This window comes from Podarcis melisellensis (assembly GCF_964234715.1).
Source record: "Podarcis melisellensis genome assembly, chromosome: 10".
Lineage (NCBI taxonomy): Eukaryota > Metazoa > Chordata > Lepidosauria > Squamata > Lacertidae > Podarcis > Podarcis melisellensis.
The window spans coordinates 43287066-43302544 of record NC_138542.1 but is presented as its reverse complement, the minus strand read 5'-3'; positions in this window follow the sequence as shown (position 1 = coordinate 43302544).

The window sequence follows — 15479 nt, the reverse complement described above, 5'->3', positions numbered from 1 at the left end:
CCCTATGCATCCTCCTCCAGTCTGGCACCTCTTTTCTAAACATTGCCTTCCCTCACTCAGGAAATCAGAAACCTCAGGAAATTGAACCAGGAGAGCATATGAACACGGACGTCAGTGGCCAACGGGGTCAAAGCCACATCTTGGGGGCAGAGTGTCTGTGCCTAAGCCATTAACCACTAAGGGCCTTGAATGGAGGCCTTGAAAGGCAGTAGGAGTTTTGAATGGGGGCTCTTTGATGGCCAGATCTCCTCTGTCCTCATTCCCTCCCCCAGCAATCGTCGTGCCCTGTACCACAAGCCCTCTCAGACAAGAGCACACTTGCAAAGTCTTGTGGATAAACACAGAAGCCCTCAAAACCCTTACCATTTGGTTTGCATTCCTTTGTGGTAGAGGAAAGTAGGAGTGAAAAGTACTTGGGCTTTTCTGTTCATATTCTCTTCTCTCCCCCACCCCCCACCGAGAGAGAGAGAGAGAGAGAGAGAGAGAGAGAGAGAGAGAGAGAGAGAAAGAGAGAGAGAGAGAGAGATGTGTTGAGGATTAAGAGAACACAGAACAAAGTATTTGAACTGAGTGGGAGTTTGGCACTCAAAGGAACCAAATTCTAAATTGGTTGCAGCAGGTGAATGAATGTTTAAAGGAATCCATTGTGCATGTAATGACAAAAGAAGCAACCCATTACATGTATGGCACATGTATGGCCAATGCAGCAATTCCCCTTGCCATCAAAATATCATTTTTTGTGTGTGTGTGTGAGAGAGAGAGAGAGAGTGTGTTAAAATCCCCATGCTTGGAGGAAAGAGACCACCTGGTTCAACAGAGTGTAAGTATAGCTAGGTCTTATTTTTCATCCAACAGAGTTCGTATTAACACCGCATGACAGCTCCCTTCAGTGTGTTTGTTCAATATAACAAATATTTAACCACTTGAAGCCATCAAAGTTTTAGCACTACAAAGTTTCCTTTCAGAGGACGAAAATCCAGACAGCAATTTTGCACACTCCTGAGTGGGTGCAACTGGGCACACACATTAGCAGCGTCCCGATCAAAGACTGGTACCTATCCCAATGGGATGCTCACTGCAGTCAGTGGTGGATTTTTTTTTTTTTAAATCCTCATGAAACACCACCAGCGTTTTAGTGTGGATTTCTCTCAATACATATTTGTATGCAATTTTGGCTAATTACACATGTTTCTGCAGAACAATTTTCCTTAGAATAATTCATTTTTGTACGTTACTTTCACTAATACCTGCAGTTCTATGGGTTTTTTGTGCATTTTTGTGCACATGACTGGTCTGGACTGGACAAATGCATTGGAGTCGTGTGAATTTCAAAGGATAGCTATGTATCAGCTGGTGTGTTATTTCGGAAAGTGTACCGTAAATTCTGGCGTATAAGTCGACTTTTTAACCCCGGAAAAGAGATTAAAAAGTCAGGGGTCGTCTTATACGCCGGGTATACGTTCCCCCCGCTGCTGCTGCAACGGCCCTGAAGCGGCTGCAGCGTTGGCGGGCTCCGCTCTGCACCAGGAGAGAGCCGCCTGGCACAGACCCCACCCACTGCTGCTTCGGAAGCAGCAGCAGGGGCAGCGTGCTCCGCTCAGCGCCGGGCGGCTTTCTCCCGGCATGGAACTGCCCAGCGTATTAGGCAACTGGGCTTATAAGACTGCAGCTGCCAATTTGGGGGGTCGTCTAATACGCCCAGTCGCCTAATACACCAGAATTTATGGTCGATTAAGCCGTTTTGCCTTTACATGTGAACTGAATTGCATTGCTCCTTTATCCTTAGTCTCATCCCCCCCCCTTCAAGTGCCTCCAGCTGCTGCATTCCCCAAATGGTAAGAAGTCCCCAGCTTAGTTTCCTTTGGATAAGAACACTCTGGAGTCCTGTGACGTATTTGCAGTGCCTGTTTCTTTACACATATACAAGAAAATAACATGGATAGATTTTGTTTAAACATTAGCAGACACATCTTGATGGTAAGGATAGCTTAACTATGGAACCAATTGCCCTCACTGATGGTCTGCAAGTCTAGGCTGAACACCCAACTGCTGGAGATGCTATAGTACTAGATTTCCTGCTTTGACAGAGGTTGGAATAGATAGCAGACAAAGCCCTCTCCAAATCTGTGATTCTATTACTGCCATAGACATTCATGTTAAACTTAGACCCTTCCCTACAGATGAACAGGAAAACACTGCCAGTTGTTAGCTCCTCTTTGAGCAAACACTTATCATTCTTCACCATTACCAAACAATCAGCTTCACAATCCAGCAGCCATAGCATTGTGTAACACACATCTGTTGTGTGCCATGTCCCTGAGAATATCTGGACGTTTGTCTGTGTAATGGTCTGAGAACTATCCTGATCATGTGTTGGTTTTTGCTTTAGCTTAGCACATTGCAAGAGAGTGTGCAGAACTAAATGATTGTAGAGCATGTAATTGTGATTCTTGAAATTCTCCCCCCCCCGAACACACACGCACCCTAAAATGAAGGGCCTAAAAATGGCAAACACTCAGTTGTCTGCATGTTCCAAGAGATCTTCCTGTGATCCCAAAAGAGCTTCATGCATAGGAACTGAGGTAGAAATTCCGTAAAACCTTTTACCAGTGAGGCCACTGTCATGTACACAAGAGTGTGGCCTGATGACAAAACTGGCAAGAACCAGTTTATGAGGAACCTACTGGCTGAATGTTAGAATAATAATAATAATAAAAACTCCAGATAAGGTACAAAGAGGGCTCTGCATGTACAGTAACAAAAATGGGCTGAGTAAGTGTTTCCAAGGACTGTGGTTGGATGAGAGATTGTGAGGTGATGGGGTGGCAGAAGCTGGTTGGGGAGAGGATGAAACAGCCAAGATGACATGTTGATATACAGTGGTACTTCAGGTTACAGACGCTTCGGGTTACAGATGCTTCAGGTTACAGACCCTGCTGACCCAGAAATAGTACCTCGGATTAAAAACTTTACCTCAGGATGAGAACAGAAATCGTGCGGCGGCAGCGGGAGGCCCCATTAGCTAAAGTGGTACCTCAGGTTAAGAACAGTTTCAGGTTAAGAACGGACCTCCAGAACGAATTAAGTTCTTAACCCGAGGTACCACTGTAGTGTGTTTCAAAATGGAAAGTTTTGGAGACTCTCTAGACTCTGTCCTGTAATGCATTGCACAATCCAGCCTGACCAATTGGGAACTTGGTGTGAGCCTCCGTATTGATCCCCCAAATGGAGTTTTCTCCCACAGGATGTGAGGAAGCAACAGGCAAGTACAAATGTGCTACATTCAATGCAAACAGATATTACACACGACAAAAGATGGCTACCTGGCCATGCCTGCAGTGCACCATTACCTGCAAGCACCACAGCAGATGTTCTGACCAAATACAGTGGTACCTTGGGTTAAGTGCTTAATTCGTTCCGGAGGTCCGTTCTTAACCTGAAACTGTTCTTAACCTGAAGCCCCACTGTAGCTAATGGGGCCTCCTGCTACCGCCGCACCGCTGAAGCACGATTTCTGTTCTCATCCTGAAGCAAACTTCTTAACCTGAGGTACTATTTCTAGGTTAGTGGAGTCTATAACCTGAAGCGTATGTAACCTGAGGTACCACTGTAGTGAGAGGCTCACCATCTAGGGGGAAATTATGTAAATGGATTCTCTTAACTTAGCTTCCACTCAATGATCCCTTCATCACACTCCCCCAGACTAATCAAGCTATTACTCCTACAGACAGGGAAGGAAGGAAGGAGAGAAGGAATGGGGTTTTGGTTTTTTTAAGGGCTGTCAACATTATTTTAATCTCTGTAATGGTTGCTGGTGCTTTGACAAGGGGTCCATACAGCTAATCAAACCCTTGTAAGAACAAGCGAAGCCAGGCAAAACATCAAATAGTTCATTGGGATATGAATCAGAAGTACTCACTCCTCTGTATTTCCTCTCTCCTTGTTTCTTTTGCACAAATTTATGTCCTGAGCTGACTCATTCTCTGCAGCCAGATGTGATTTATCTACATTATTTTCCTGCCCAGACTTGAAAAGTGATAAGAAATGCTTTGGACTACAAGCTGCTTTATACCAGTAAATAGTCCTTTTTTATCCTTTGTGCCAAGCTGCCTTAGGCCAACCCATTGCGTAAGATTCAAAGTTCCCAGATGTTTTCTATATTGAGTTGGACTCCATCTGTTGTTGTAAAATGGACATCATCCAGGTACCCATTTTCCCCACCAGAAACAGTCCTATTTGACAATGTTTTAGCAGACAGTATACTTAATTTTTACGACAATGGAACTGCATCCAAATGCATACAATTATTTCTTTCCAGCGTAAGTCAAACCCATGTACACAAAATCCATATGTTATCCCAGGATATCATACCATAAGGTAGAGAACTTCTCACTGAATGGAGTAACTGCCAATCCCGATATCTTAAGCCATTCAAGTAAAATGATTTCAACCTGAAGCTCAAGCCTGATACATGCTTAGGCAAGAAATCAAGATTTACATCTGGAATAGATTGTGGTGGTGTTGGCGAAAAATTTATAATATGCATAGTACTTATGGGCAGTTATATTCCCTCTAGCTATAGGTCAAAAAGTTAAAATGAAGATGAGGCAATGTGATCTTTGCAGAATCCCTAAAATGCATCAACCTAGATTATGTTTCTTTCATTAACGCATCTCTGGCAAGTTCCTGCATCAATGGAAAATGGGGCAGGGGTACATAAAATTCATTCATCCAATTCTGCTATTCATTTTGTAAGGAGAAGAAAGAAATTCCTATGCCTTAAAGTACGTGGCTCAGCTAATCTTATCTTACTGCACAGGACTATAGATAGCATTAACTACAAAGAGTCTAAACTCTAGCCAAATAATTTTGACGTGATTATCTTCTGTGGTAATACCTTCCACAGTCCAACTGCATGCTCTTTGAAGATGTATGGCTTCTTTTTTGCAGTCAGCTTAATGGCAGTTAATTTTTGGCACTTGGATTCCATGAATTAGAGACGATAAAAAAGAACTGATTAATTTTCAAATGCTGCTTCATCTAGGTAAAGATAAAAGGTAAAGGACCCCTGGACAGTTAAGTCCAGTCAAAGGTGACTATGGGGTTGCGGCACTCATCTCGCTTTCAGGCCAAGGGAGCCAGCATTTGTCCACAGACAGCTTTCCGGGTCATGTGCCCAGCAGGACTAAACTGCTTCTGGTGCAACGAAACACCGTGACAGAAGCCAGAGTGCACGGAATTATCAGTATTCACTGTTGCTGGTGCTTTCAGTCCACAAATGATAAACAATTGATTATATTTTCCCCATTTTCACTGTGTTCCCTTTGCACTGAAATTAATGGGGTCGAATAATATAATGACAACATAATTTACATACTTTTAAGCAAATTTACACAAATTACGTAAGTAATTTTGCCACAGCAGACAGTGAGATGAATAACATATTTTTGGCAGAAGATGAACTGTAGTGATATGGAAACAGTGCTGCATGCGGCAAATGCAGGGTGAAACAAAAAACAATGCCTTCTTTCATCCCTAGTGCTCAGTGGGACTTAGCCTCCCACAAATGTGTTTGGCACTCCAGCTTCAGGCTTGTTTCTCTCACTCTCTTGCCACATCCTTGGTGCATTCAACAACAGGGTGTGAAGTTTGATGTCAGCTGCTTCTGACAAATGCAGCCGGGGAACTGATGGGAGCTGGCACTATTTCCCCACTTTCGCTGGTTAACTGATTGTGTGTGTGTTGGTACCTTGTGGGAAAGCCCCTATAGTGGAGTCAGTATCTTTCCTGCATGGCAGAAGGGAAAAGAGGGGAAGAGGCCGCAAGAAATGGTCCTTCAGGCCCTGATGCTTGGCAGCCTGCCCCAACTAGTGAGTCAGAATATGCACAAGGAAATGAGGCAGGCAGGGTTTTGTGAGCTGCTTCCTCTCATGGCTGGCTTCAACATTCCACATGATCTGCAGGGTGTAGTCAGGCAGTGCATATATCTATTTTGTACTTTGTGTAAATATGAGCTCACTTGTTGCTTCCACTCTTTTCCTCCCTCAGAGAAGCACATGGCTGGATCAGCAATGCAAGATGGGATGCAGCTGTTTCTCTCCCTTTTCAGACTCTGAAATACCAAGAGTCCCTCAAACGTTTTTATATTCAAATGGAGTTTGGTTTTCTTGTGCATGTAATGGATTTAAATAGGGACCACCCATTATATTGTCATTTTAAACAAACTTTGGAAGCACCTTTAAACCACTGGATACAGTGGAGACATGATATTAACCACAGCTTGCAGCAGACAGAAACTCAAAGTGTGCCAACAAAATAGCATCTTAGGATCACTTCACAAATTGCAGTTTTATGCTCGCCAGCCCTGCCTACCAACCACCCCTCCCTTTACGCTTCACTCAGTTCCCCCATTCCCTCACAGCTCCTTCAAGCCCCCTGATTGTATCCTCGCAGCTCTTCTGTGTCCCTCCAGCACTGCTTTAATCAACCCTCTGCTATTGTTGAAAACAGCCATTTTAAAACCTGCCTTCTCTTTTGCGTCCCTCCCATGCCCTGACTTCATGAAAATCTAGGAGTGTAATAAGGTGCTACAAATTGTCCAGTGGGGACTGCATGATGATGGCCTTACATTTTTATGTATATAGGAAGATATAACAAGAGGTTTTCCTCCTGCATGCACCAATATACTTATGAATGTGGAAAATGAGGGTATTCCAAAGGTATCCATATCAAGATGAGATTGGCCTTTGCTTCCTTTCACTCCTGCATTCAGTGTCAAGCATATTACTTGAACAGTTCCTAAAGCTTGTTTATGAGTCAAGTGCCAAAGGTTAGCTTTTTAAGGAACCACAGATGTTTTCAGTACACACCCTTGCTGAGTATGTTGGGTCATTTAAAGTCACTCATTTTGTTTTTCTCAGGAATGGTAAGCATACCCATCAACAGGGAGAACTCTTTCATGATCACTTAATCTGGATGAAATATACCTTAGTTAGGCACCTCTGACCTTGATGGGAGTTGTCTAACTCCTGCAGCAAACCAATTCTTTATTCATCCCTGGAATGTATAAACAAACTAGAGGGTTGAATGAGTTCGGTGGTTGTCATCCCAGGATAACTGGCTGTGTAAACAAAGCCCTGAAACATATAGCTTTAATGGGGGAAAACTTTGTATATTAGGTTTGTCCAGTGTTTGAATTATAGGAGAAGAGGTAGGGGGCACTTCAGGAAACCCACAAGCCTCCTCCGACTCTCCCACTTTTAGCTAAATAATCCGCCCCCCACCCCCAGGCTTCTAAGGCAGCCAACACCCAAAGTGAGGGGCGGCAATGGGCCTCTGTCCCCTGAATGCTGGGCTCATCTCATGTCTTCTCCCTCCAAACAACCCAAATATAACAAGGAGCCTATTCCATTAAGAATGTGACCAGAATCCTACCAGACAACTTGTTTATTGAGCATTCATCCTGATATGTTTTCAGGGAGGTTATACAATGCTGCATCAAACAAGTGCAAGGGAGGTTATACAATGTTGCATCCCAAACTTTCCAATGCTTTTCCCATTTATTTTCCTTATCACGGGGATGGGGGAACATTTTTAAGTCTGAGGGTCACATTCTCTTCAGGGCAACATTCTGGAGGCTGCATACCAGAGGTGGGCGGGGCCAGAATAAAAGTGGACAGATTAGTTAATGTTAATTTTACCTTTGTACAGTACACTAGTTTCTATACCCCTCTCTGTCCAAGCAAGCAAGAATTCAAGGAAACATTTCAAACCGGCAAAACATTCAAGGGTTGTATGGCTGGGTAGTGGTAATGGACTGGAGAGAGTCTCAAAGGTCACATAACAACACTCAAACAGCTGTTTTTTGCTCCTGGGTCTGAGGTTCCTAAACCCTGTCTTATTGCAAAAAATCTGTTGGTTTTTGCTGGAACTGATTTGGTTGACAAGAGCGCTGATCAGCTTTAGATGCACAACCTGAATTAGTTGGTATATGATTAAGTAGTTGCCAAAAATACCAACATTCTTGAAGCTCCCTAAGTGTAGTTTTCAACCAACATCTAAAAGCTAGTTCACATCTTGTGCAGAGGCAAACCTGGGTTTACTGCTGAATTACACACTAAACAGGGTCTTAGAGGTAAGTTTGACTCCAAATACGGACCTTTATGATAGTTGTGCTCACAAACATTCACTCTTTACATGTTTAAGTGCGTGCTCAGAAATACCGTAGGAGCAAACATTTTAAAATGTGATGGATGATAAAGCTCACAGCTCTTTCAACAAGCTAACAAATATTACTCTAGTTCCTCTGATATGGGAGCAGCTACACAATTTCATATGTTGCCGCAGGTTTCAAAACGTCAGAGCGCTAAATAAAATGTCTTGAATGCAGACCATGCAGGTGGATTACTGAAAGCAATACCCTGTAGGGTTTGAAGGTCTGGCATGTGAGTTGAAGACTGCCTGGAATGTTTGCCCATCCAGCTGCAACATGCATCTGAAGGAGGCCTGCTCCAGCTTGCTATCAGACATAGGCAAGAGAACAATACTTATACATCTCAACAAGCAGCACCTTCCTACGATTGACTTTGTTGAATACAATCCACCAGGAAGCCCAAGTCCCACTGAAATCAATGAGAGCTGGACAAGTTTCCTCATTTAGCTGCAATTCATTTCCGGGGCTTCTGTGCAGAACAACTTCATGGTGGATGGTTGAGAGAGGAGATTGGCAATGTTTGCATTCTTTGGACTACCAATGTTTGCATTCTTTGGTAGCAGCTGCAAAAAACGGCAGCGGCAGTGACACCACCCGTCCTGTAACCCTATTTACCCACTCCAGGCAATTGTTATGCAGGCAATCTGCCTCTTATGCCCCTCACCCTACACAACTAACTCTCTTTCCACAGCCAGAGCAATCTGGGGGGATTTTGAGCTTCACCTCGGTGGGAGCCATTTTCGACAACCCCTAACCCTAACCTCTGGTGAAGCAGTGAAAGGGGGAATATTAAATACCCTCCCAGGACTGCTGAGCCAATTAAAACAAGGCCACCTTAAAACAACTTTACACACACACAGTCTAATCTCAGCTCTCCTACGTTAAGTAAGATTTGGCCAGTGTCAGCCGCCATAAAAGTACATGCTCAGATGCAAAAGTGATGCAAGCACAGATCTTGTTTACACTGCTGTATTGACAACCCAGTGGGTGGGTGATTTACGGACCAGGAACCTATGTTAGTGATGTTTATGAAGCCAAGGCTCTGCACAGATTTTGCGAAGAAAGGATGACAAGGTTGGAGAGTGTTTACCTTGAAATAAAGTTCACTCCCCCATACATGCACACCTCTTCACAGCCACAATAACATGATACGGTCTGGACCTTGTTTTTCAGCCACAGACAAATTCCCTGAGACAGAGTTAATTTATTAAACAAAAATAAAACATGGGCTGAGACTTGGCACATATTCCCCGCCCAAAATAGAAGCTGTCTCTTTCTCAGTTTGGGGGTTTGGACGCTCTGATTTGTTAAAGCAGGGGAGGAATGAGACTAAACATGGTTTATATTAAACAGCACGCACCACCCACATATTTTAGGGCAGGATAAGGTTTCAAAACACAGAGCCTCCAGGATATATGACTAAGCTCAACTAATTCAGTGTTCTGTACTCAGAGGGCTGAGGATGCTTTTCTCTCTAGGGCTCAGGAAACATCATTGGGAAATGGATTTAGTGGGATCTGCTATGGCATGTACATTAAGTAGCAACAGAGCATAAGCAGAGTATTCAGACATGATGCACAAACTTGTTCTAGTATCAGTTTAAATTGATGTTGGGGAAAGTAACTCCCAAGGATTTTTTACAGACCCAAAAAATCATCTCCAGGCATTTTAGTTTCTTCCTGGGGAACCTTTGTTATTTTTTTCAAAGTGAATGAGGATATATGTATATCGAACCAAGTTTAAATGTGCTTGGAACAAACACCATTGTGCTAACTCTACTACGAAACACTACTTCCAAACCTCTCTCTCCAACAAAAAATTACAAAGAAAATTCGGGGGGGGGGAAACTCCACATTAGCCTAATGTGTAGCTTGACCCCCTCCAGTAGGAAGACTTGGGTTGTGTTTTCTGTGATTTGCCTATCTTCTTGCTGTTTATTTTGTGACTAATATGAATCACCATATTCTCCCTCCCCGCATCCTATTGTGTGTGGGGGTGTTTTTTTGTTTGCTTGTTTTTGAAGAAAATTAGATATGCCTTTTCATCCTTGTGCTCTCCTCAGAGTAGACTCATTTAAATTAATAGTCCCAAGTTGGTCATGTCCATTCATTTCAACGGATCTGCTCTAAGACTATGGCAAACATAGACTACAACTCATAATAATTAACTGGGCAGGATAGTGTCAGGCCCCTTTATTTAAACCTGGGTCTGCCCCAATCACAGCTTTTCTGCCACCTGAGCACATCTCAGCTATGGGGAAAGGCCAGAGCTCAGGGGCAGAACACTTGCTTCATGTGTCCAAGATTCAGTCCCTCACATCTCCAGATAAGACTGGAGTCAGTGTCAACAGCACTGGTTTAGATGAACCAATGTTCCGAGTACACCATTATATTATATATTTTATTATTTATTATGTATTAAATTTGCGCACCGCCCTTCATCTGAAGATTACATGGCGGTTCACGACATAAAAGTACAAAATGGACACAAAATACATAATAAAATGAAAAACAAACCAATAACCCTCCACTTTCCCACAAGCACATTTAAAAGGCCAGCGAATGCTTGATCTGCCAAAGGCCTGGTTATAGAGAAACATTTTCACTTGGCACCTAAAGATATGTAATGAAGCTTGGCTGAAGATATTAAAGCTTGACGGAAGAAAAAAGCACTTGGAGGGGGAACAAAATATGGGGTGGTCAGCTGTAAGGTACCTTTCTGAGTGCCCCTTTTGATTCCACCTGCAAGATCCAGACAGACAAGTTTAAACAAATGTGTCATCTGTTGTTGCTAAGTCTAGCTTGGCTTTGGCCCCAAGGCAAGGACTAACAGGACTGGAAATCTCTGTTTCTTGTATCCTCCAACCTTGGCTCTGAATGGTCACCTGCTCATCGCTTGGAGCTGTGGCAGGTTGCCTCCAGCAGGTCTCCTCCTGTCCAGCTTCATGATCTGGAATGGTAACCTCACTGGGATTGTTGACAGTGCTGGTACATCTGTTACCCAAAATGCTCTGGCATGAGCATGAAGCATGACATTGTGAGAATTTGAAGGTAGGCAAGAGAGATCTGAGGAAAATATATAATCCATAACATAAACACAATTCTCACAAAGGACCAAACCCATCATAACAAATCATCCAACAGTGATGCTTAGTAGCTGAATAGAATCAATTTGTCTAATCGGGTGGAATAATTTCCTCTGAAAGCCTGTGGAGAAAGGAGCATCTTAACCCACTGCCTTAAACAGGGCTGGGAAACCTTGTCCAGCCTGAGGGCCGCACCTTCTTCTTGGTAACTTTCTGAGGGCCAAATGCCAATGGGGGTGGGGCCAGGGCAAAAAGAGGGCGGAGCAGCAAATGTGAATATTACCGTTTTAAAACAGACACATTTCTATGAACATTCTCACATGCCTTGCTAGCCTCTATCGAGGCAAGCAAAAGTTCTTTGATAACACATCCCAACAAGGCAAAAACAGTCTGGCTGAGGCCAGACTGAGGTGGATGGGGCAGCCCCCCATGAGCCCCGTGGACCCACATCCATTGGCCTTACTAATGAGAAGCAGGTCTAAGTAATGACCTGGACGGGAGGCAGCCTGGAAACTTCATGTATTTATTCTGCCTTATATTCCATCATGGAAGAAAGGCAACATTTAATAGAATCAATACTAAATAGAATCAATACTAACATGGTCCTCTTGCAAGTTTTTCTGTGGCTTTTTAATCTCTTCATCAGTGTGGGATATTTTCTGTGGATGAGAAAAGGGCTGGGAAACCATTATTCATATTTCCAGGAGCTCAGGAAAGACATTGAAGATGGGAAGACCTCATGACGAAGGCCTGTGCTGGAAACCTCTGGGATCCCAAGAAAACATTAACAATTGCATCCTAAACAATGTTCCCATTGGCGTGAAATGCAGTGAAAGAGGAGCTGTGTGGGATGATGAGGCTGTGGTATTTAACCAAAGTGTCTCAAACACAAGCCAATATTCCCTCTCCTGAACAGATGTCATTGCCCCGCCTTGGAAATAATTGCTATGCAGCTGAATCTTTTATTTGTATATTTTGGTAGGGAACAAGGATCTGCTGATGGACAGTGAGCTGGTGCTTAGGAGAAGCTTCCTCTTGTCTTTCCATGGGACGTCAAGTAAGTCATATCTCTTAAATAACCTATTTGACGCAAAGCTGAATAGCTCTTAGGGCATGTCTGCAACACAAGTTAAATCACCTATTTGAGACAAAGTTTGTGTGCTACATTTGATTCAATCAGGTGTGGTCCATTTGAAGCTAATTACCATGTGTTCATACACCCTTGGATTATAGAATCTCCTGCTATAGTAGCCCAATGTAGACATTCTGCTTAGGTGTAAACCTACAGGAGAAGATGGGGGCAAGTGTCCACCTGTACTCACAGAGGCTCCCCATGTGATTTAGAATTCTACACAACTGAGATCTAAATTGGAGCCTCCTCAGATCTGTGCCCTCCCTGAGCTGGAACCTAGAAGACACTAATTCCTGCTCAATGTGTAGGTTTTACAGCCAAGTTTTTGCTCAAGATTTGTATGACCTCTGGGCAGAGGGTGGATGGTATACCGACAACAGCCATTGTTTAGTGTCTCCTTGGCCCAATACTGGATGTAGGCTCTCACAGCCAGTTCCGACAGAGGTGTTTCCTGGTTATGGAAGATCTATGGAGCACAGCAGCTCCCGTGCTGATGCTGCACCAAGTGTCCAGGTGGGCACAGTTGGGTCAGATCAACTCCTCAAAACACATCCACCCAGGTCTCAGTAGATCAAATTATGGGTGAGTGTGGTCTTATTATGTAGTGATCCAGCATTAAACAGCATCACACAAAGGCCAGTGGGCACAGCAGGTTCTTAATTGTTCAACAAGGCAGAGATGCCTTCATCTTCCATGGTAACTTATCACTTTCCCAGTCTCTATCTTACCCAATCCATGATCATTGAAATTAGGGTGGCATTATCTCTCTGTCCTTACCATAGTCATGCAGCCTACCTCCATGCATCAGTACGCACCTTTCAGTGGGCATTTTGGCTGTTGAGACAGCCACTACCTCTTCTGCTTCATAAGGAGGTTGTTAGTGGTATTGGAAAAACTAGTTATGTGGCAAGTGACTCAGCCTTGTGGTCGGTGGAGGTAGACGTAGAGGTTTGGTTCTAATTCCAAATCCTTGTCTTGGCTCATTAATTCCCAAGAACCACCAGAACGTACCAGACTGCCCTCCGTAACAGCCACAAGAGCCACCCACAGAGTATCTATCGTGCCACATTTTGGTTCCATCAAGACAAGAAGGGAATCTCAGGGGACAGAGAGTCGTAGAAGCGAAGTGTCTCCTCTGATTGTCATACCCCTACAGGTGTCTTCTGCAATCTCACACCAAAATAAGAGAACTCAATATTCAAAAGGCTGAATACTACGCATCTAGTGTACCAGAGGCTAAGAGCACTGGATGTAGAAAGCAGGAACTTGCACAGGAATAAGTATTATCATCCAAGCAAAGTCCCAAAGGATATTCCAGCTAAAATCTCAAGGCTGTGTGGGGCAGGAGGAAGTCTGGCATGGGGCTTCTCCAAACTTTGCCTTGAGAGTAATCCGTTTCAGTTCTCCTTTTCTGAACGAGTGGGCTTTGGAGGAGGAGGACTTGTGTTGCTCGTCATCAATGACATCACAGACACTACCCAATAGTCATCTTCCAAACAACTCTCATAATCGCAATGCAGAAAGAACTGCAATTTTGCAGCAACCCCACATTATGAGCCGTTAGAGGAAGCATGGTATTTTATTAACAGAATTTTATACTGCTTAACTGTAAATAAAATATCGAAGTAGTTTACCAAGAATATAAAATATACATTTAAAATGTCAATAAAAACCAATGTTAAAAACAAACTAAAATAAAAGCATAATGAAATAACACAACAGTTAAAAGTATGTTCTATAAACCACAATTGTAGATAAAATGAATGTTGGCTTTACAAGTTCTTTAAACAGAAGCACTCCATGGGATGGGGAACATCTGTGCAGCTGCTTCACTAGTCTATGACATTGTCTTGCAACAAACTAGAGTGGAGCAGCTGCGTTCAATTTTTCTTGCAATAACTCATGGCAAAGGTTTTGTTCACACTAGCTAGTTGTTCATACCAGTTCATACCAGATAGCATCCTAGGATGGGACAGATCATCAGCTGGTTTGAACTGGTCTAATAAATATGTTCTCCATTAAATATCTGCAGCAATACCATCATAGTGTTTACACATGTTGGTCCCAAATGTTCTCAAAAGTGCTGACTTGAGCTTTTTGAGGAAATCTTCTGCCCCCACACTTGACAACTACTCCACTAACTGGAGGGTCTTGTGAGGACATCTGACAGCAACTTTCTATATTTTAGCACTCTGGCTGTGGCCAGCTGTGGGAGGATAGAGGATGGCTTCTTGGCCACACGGTGGTTTAAGGGCTTGTTGTTTCGAATGTGGTCTTCTAGACAAGAGAGAAAAGGAATTAAAGTTTACCAATGTACATATCAAACCTCTTTAAAAAGTTGTCTCTATAATTATCTATGTACACTCGTGGGACAGGCATTGAGGAAACATCTCCTCATGAACACGTTAGCATAACCACAAGGTCCCTGTACATCCTGTTTTGTTTTTCCTCTGGCTTATTTGACTAAAAATGATTCACATTGCTACAATCTGAGAGGCAAATCAATATAGCTGTTCTGCTCCTTATTTTGTAGTTATCCAGTTCTTCATAGACTCATAGAACTATATAGTGTTTGAAGGGACCCCAAGGGTCATCTAGCCCAACCCCCTGCAATACAGGAATCTCAACTATCCATGAAAACATCCTTGTGGCCTATTCCCTTTGAACATGTTATTCCCCTCAATTCCTACATTCCCATCATGGGTCTCATCCCACCAGGTTTCGGTAATGCCTACCAGGTCATATTTGCCATCCTGTATTAAAAGCTCCAATTCATATTGCTTGTTTCCCATACTCTGTGCATGTGTTAAACAAGTTATACAGTGCCTTTGGCTGGCCCAGTCCCCTATCTTCTGTTATTTGCATGAAATAGGGACATGGAACCTGTGGCTCTCTAGAGGCTGTTGAATTCATCATCCCTGACGATTGGCCACGCTGACTGGGACCAGCAGTGGATGGAGTAGTGGTGGCATGGAGACACTTGTCTGACCTCCCAGCGGATGAGTCACTACTGCTTACCAGGAGTCGCTACTGCTTACTGCCTACCAGGA